This window comes from Oryx dammah, unplaced genomic scaffold (assembly GCF_014754425.2).
Source record: "Oryx dammah isolate SB20612 unplaced genomic scaffold, SCBI_Odam_1.1 HiC_scaffold_26, whole genome shotgun sequence".
Classification (NCBI taxonomy): Eukaryota; Metazoa; Chordata; class Mammalia; order Artiodactyla; family Bovidae; genus Oryx; species Oryx dammah.
In genome coordinates this window covers 92259940-92265838 of record NW_024070210.1, presented here as the reverse complement: position 1 = coordinate 92265838, position 5899 = coordinate 92259940, and positions in this window count along the sequence as shown.

Here is a 5899-nt window from a genome sequence, read left to right as displayed (position 1 = left end):
CCTTCTAAGAATCATCCCAGTTTGGGCAATAAAAAATATGTCTTTTGATGAGTAGAAGTTTAATATAGTCTAAGAAATCTTTCCCTACCTCAAGGTCATGAAGATAGTCTCCTACATTAGCTTTTAAAACCCTTAGTATTTTATCTTTTATATTTATTCTTTATGTTAACCCGGATGAAGTAACCTTTCACGTTTACTGTATCTGATACTCTCTATTCACTCAGCAGTCATGTTTCCTTCTCTTATCGTTTCTTTAGTCCTGAAATAGTTATGTTAGCATTTCTTAGACTGCAGGTCTGTGGGCAATGAATTGTCTTAATTTTCCTCTGTTCAGAAATGTCTTAACTTTAATGCTGTTGCTCCTCTGTCCACAGTTTCTCATGAAAATGCAGTAGACTTTTGAGTCATTGTCCCACTGTGTGTAACGTGTTGCTTTTCTCTGGCTACTTTCTTCTTAGGGTTTCAGCAGATTGTTTATACAGAGTAACTTTCTTCATCTCTATCTCATTTGTGATTTTGACTTCTTAAACTTGTAAACATATGGCTTTCAGAAAATTTGGAAAATTTTATTGTATTTTTTCTGAATATTTAAATCTCCCATTCTTTATCTCTTTTCTCTACCTGGAACTCTAATTATCAATATGTTAGAACTTTCTGATATTGCCCATAGATCCCTAGGTCTCTGTTTCTTTTTTTCCAACCTTTTTCTCTTTTATTCAGATTGGATAACTTCTATTGATGTACTTTCATGTTTATGAACTTTCTTCTGAAATCTCTCTTCTGATATTAATCCCATCCAGTGAATACTTCTGATATTGTATTTTTCAGTTCTAATATTTTCACTTGTTCTTTTTTTCCTTTTTTATTTTGGGCTGAGATATCTTCTCTTTTCACTTGTTATGTACATATTTTTCTTTACCCCATTAAGTATAATTATAATAGCAGCTTTAAAGTCTTGTCTGATAATTTCAATATCTGGGTTATCTCTGGGTTGCCATTGTTTATATCATGGACATTGAAAATGATACATTGAGACTCTGAATTCTGTTTTAGTCTGAAGAATGTTGACTTTTTGGTTTATTTTTGCAGGCAGTTTAATTTGATTAGACTCAAAGTGTAAACACTCTGTCCTCTAAGGTGTATAGAAGCTCAAATCTCAATTAAGTTTTTTTATCTTTAGCTGGACTCCTTGGAGTTTTCCCTGTTCTTCTGTGGTTCAAGAGTCAGCCAGAGCTTTGGGAAGAGTTTAGAATCCCCCTTTTCTGGTTCCCTCTTGCTGAAATTCTCCTGTTGCTGCCTAGCAACACTCATTGCCTCAAGCTCCATCTTCTGGTCCCTTAGACAAGATTGGTGGTCAGCTCTTTGTTAGAGTTCTATCCTCTTGTTATTTCTCTACTCATTTTATTCTCCTGTTGTCATGTATTTTAACACTCTATATTTTTAAATTCAAGAAGACATTGTCATTGTTATCTAAACACAAAATTGATTTGGACTTACTCACACATATATCTTTTCTTTATTTTTTCCAATCTGTGAGCTTCCATCTGAGATCATTTGTCTTTGAATGACTAAAGGTCTATTAGTATTTCCTCTACTGAACAATTCTCTCAGTTTTTGTTTGTCTGAAACATCTATTTTGTTATTATTTGTGTAGAATTATAGGTTGTCATGTATTTTATTTCAGCACTTTGAAGATATCATTTCATTGTATTCCACCTCACATTGTTTCTGTTGAGAAGTTTGCTGTCAGTCTTGACTATTGCTCTGCTAAAGCAATGTGTCTTTTTCTTTGGCTATTTTTAAACCTTTTCACTTTGCTTTCAACAATGCTTTCATAGTGTGAGTACATGTGATTTTCTTTGTATTTTTTCTTCTTAGGGTCCATAGTACTTCTTGAATTTGTGATTTGATTCACTTCTTCACTATTGAAAAATTCTCAGCCATTTCCTCTTCAAATATCATTTCTGCCCCATTCTCTTTCCAGCCCTACTGGGGTTGAAATTACATATACGTGACACCTTTTCTCTGTGTATCAGATGGCTCATATACTCCACACAGTTTTCCATCCTTTTGTCTCTCTGTGCCTTAACCTGGATCTTTTCTTCTGACATTTATTTTAATTCTTTTTCCATTGTGTCTCATATTCTTATAAACCCACCCATTTGTGACTATTTTTAATTATTCTATTTTTCAGTACATTAATGAAAAATGAAGTTTTCCATCTTTTTTTTTTTAATAATTTTTAGTTCTTTACCAAAATTTTACATCTTGTCTTTTTATTCTTTGAACCTATTAACCATGGTTATCTTAAAGTCTGTGTATGATAACTCCATTATCTGGATTTTCTATGTGTATACTTAATTATTATCTCCCTTTAGTCAATCTTATTTTCATTGTAACCCAGTTATTTTTTATTGTATGTTGGACATTATATTTGAGCAGTTTTAGAGATAAATTGAGACTCTAGATGATGGCATATTCCTTCAGATAGAATATTCTTTTGCTTTTAGATGGCAGCTGGACAAGGGAGAGAGGATAATACTTCAGTCAATGATAGAGATGATTCAAACAAAGATTTCATTTCATATGAAGGCTATTCTGTTTCCAGGTCAACCCTATTTTTGTAGGTTGTAGCTCACTGAAATGTCATAGGTTGCTGCTCAACTGAAAACCTAAGGTGGTTACCAAGATCCTTACTCCCTAGTGGGCCCCAAGCTCCCAATTTTGTCCTTCCACTTCTGTGAGATGTATAGAAGCTCTGCTCAGCTTGTCATCTGCTACTTTTGAGTTGTCAATGGCCTTGAGAGGATGTGGGCACCAAAAACCATGTTCGTGCCTCTCACCTTTCTTTCTCTCCCATATCTTGACCTGACAATGTCTCACTGCCTTGTGATCACACTAATGCTTTCTAATGGATGTTTTTAAAAAATATTCTTCCCAAATATTCTAGTTATTCTTATAAAAGGGTTGATTAAAAAAAAAAAAAAACCTGTTGTTCACAGAGGATAAAATAAGTTGCTCAGGGACATACAGGTCCTGGAAGTGAGATTGTCCTTGAAATATTTTTAAATAGGAGACGCAAGACCAAAGAAATCTGGGGTTTCAAGCAGCCTACATTTCCAACCATCATCAATGGGGTATGTCTGTGGATAAATATTAGAAGCTATGCGTTTACCTGTCATGTTATAAAACTGGTTACCCAGAATAATAGTGTGTCTGTCCATGATCAGCTTGTTAATGTATAAGTTGGGACAGAATATAGAGCTTTCATCTTCAGTCAGTTTTCTCCTACTGCACCTTGATGCCTTCTATTATTTTTTATTATTACTCAAGGACTCAGACCTCTGTCTCTGCTTTAGTAAGACATCATAGTCGTCCAGGAAGATCCTTCTAGTTTATGGAAGTTGTCCTTGATTTACCTAACCATATACAAGAGTCTAGAGAAGGAAATAGCATCTCACTCCAGTATTCTTGCCTGGAAAGTCCCATGGACAGAGAGGCCCAGTAGGCTATAGTCCATGAGGTTGCCAAAAAGTTGGACACGAGTTAGCAACATACAAGAGTGATGTCTTGCCCCTTCCTCCTACTCTCCCTCACTGCTTTAGTCTCTCACATTGCCACTTTTATCTTGTCTTTGACTAACAGGTAAGTCCACACTGAAAGACACATCTTCTAATAGAGGGCCTACAGAGACTGCTTAATTAGTTTGGTCTCCTTTCATGGCTAAATATATTATGTTAGATTCTGAAGGAGGCTTTGGAGAATAAGATATAGAGGAAAATGATAAAATGAGGCATTTGAGGAATTTGTAAACTCTTGATTAGCCTCTTTGTTTAAAAATAACTCACAATCTCAGAATTTCTAACAAAGGCTTATAACTTTTCTGGTTTAGCTGCCATTCTCTCAAGCACATGGTATATATTTACAGGTCCTTATGTTAAACTATACGCAGAATTGTGAGGTAGGGAATAGGAGATAAAGTTAACCACAAGTTAATGTATTCCACCATCTTCTCTTTAAAAGGCTTGCAGATGTGGTGTTCTGTGCTTCTGTTTTTAACGGGAGAGCATTTTGGTGGTTACCATGAAACAGTGGGGGCAGAGTGGAAGTATCATTAGCCTGGCAACTTGAAGACTTTGATTTTATTCCACTGTGACATCTTATTTGAATACAACCTTGAATATAGCAGTACCCTCTTAGGCCTTACTTGGTGATCTATAAAATGAAAGGGTTAAAGAAGATGACCCCTTGGAAGCATTCCAGTTCCCAAATTGTTGGAAATCATCCTTCACCATGAAGTCAATGCCTTGAAGACTTGGTTGTAATAATGAAAGTGAAAATGTAAAGCAGTCCTTGGTTTTCTGTGATACTGGGGGGAAGAAAGGTGGTAAATTTACCTGATACAGAAGGTGACATTTGTGTTTTCATGTAAGTATGTCAGATATTTTAGGACTACATTTTGATGCAAAATAAAGAAAGAGCTTATGTTATGATGATCCAGTTTATTAAGTTAGATTACTAACGTTTGGTTTCTGGCTTACTGTGGGGATTAGTAAGGGTTTTTCCAAAAGAATGAATGAGAGATCAGCATAATAATACATATCATTTATCAACTGCCTGATGTGCCAAGCCCTGGAGGTACAGCCATGAATAATGCACAGCCAGCATCAGCCCTCCCCAAGGGGCATGTCTTATTACCCCTTATTACACATGGGGAAAAGGAATTCCAGATTTGGTTTTACATGCAAAACCGAATCAACATTGGCAGCCTTTGCTCTCCAGCAGCCTGCATTTTGTGCCAAGGAGCAGAGTAATCTTCCATTTACCAAGGGCTTTTTCAGCTTTTTAATGATGTATTAAATTAAACACCCACTCACCAAATATCTGTGAGTCTTGGTTGTGGCAGATGGGTTTGGGTGTTGGGTGCTGGATGCATCCTGTTACAACTGATCATTTACTGTTTCTCTGACTGGTTGGATGGAGTTGCCATTTGTCTCCTAGGGTCCTCTTGCCCCCAACAGTTTGTGGTGATGGTGACAAAATTATTGCATGATAAATACAGGCATACCTCTGAGACATTGTGGATTCCTGTCCAGATCACTGCAATAAAGCAAATACCGCAGTAATGGGAGTCACTCGAATTTGTTTCTTTCCCAGCGCCTATTAAAGTTATGATTACTATAGTCTGTTAAGTGTGCAATAGCATTATGACTTTAAAAACAAAATACATAACTTATTCAAAAATACTTTATTGCTAAAAAAAAAAGTAGTAATCATTATCTGACAATGCCCAGGGTTGGCACAAACCTTCAATTTGTAAAAAAAAGTGAAGCAAATCAGTATCTGAGAAGCACAGTAAAGTGAAGTGCAGTAAAATGAGGTATGCCTGTGTTGTGGTAGATATATAAGCAGAAGAAAGAGAACAGCAATTTAAAGAGTCTTAAATACATTCCAGGGTTCTAATCATTTAAGGTACCCACACCCCGGAAGGCGCTAGTGGTAAAGAACCCACCTGCCAATGCAGGAGACATAAGAGACACAGGTTCAATCCCTGGGTTGGGAGGATCCCTTAGAGGAGGGTACGCCAACCCACTCCAGTGTTCTTGCCTAGGAGAAGCCTCTGGACAGAGGAGCCTGGAGGGCTATACAGTGCATGTGGTCTCAAGAGCTGGACATGACTTAGCGACTAAATCACCACCAGGATATTTATAGTAATTAATATATTGATTGGCTTAGGGGAGATGACGCTTTTTTAATGGTGACTTCCCATCCAGGAAGGCATATATCATTCCATTTATTTCAGTCTTCTTTGATGACGCTCAGGTAGAGCACAGGTTCTGAAGTCAAGGAGTTCAAGTTCAAATCCAAATTGAGCCATGTATTAACTTGCATGATAATG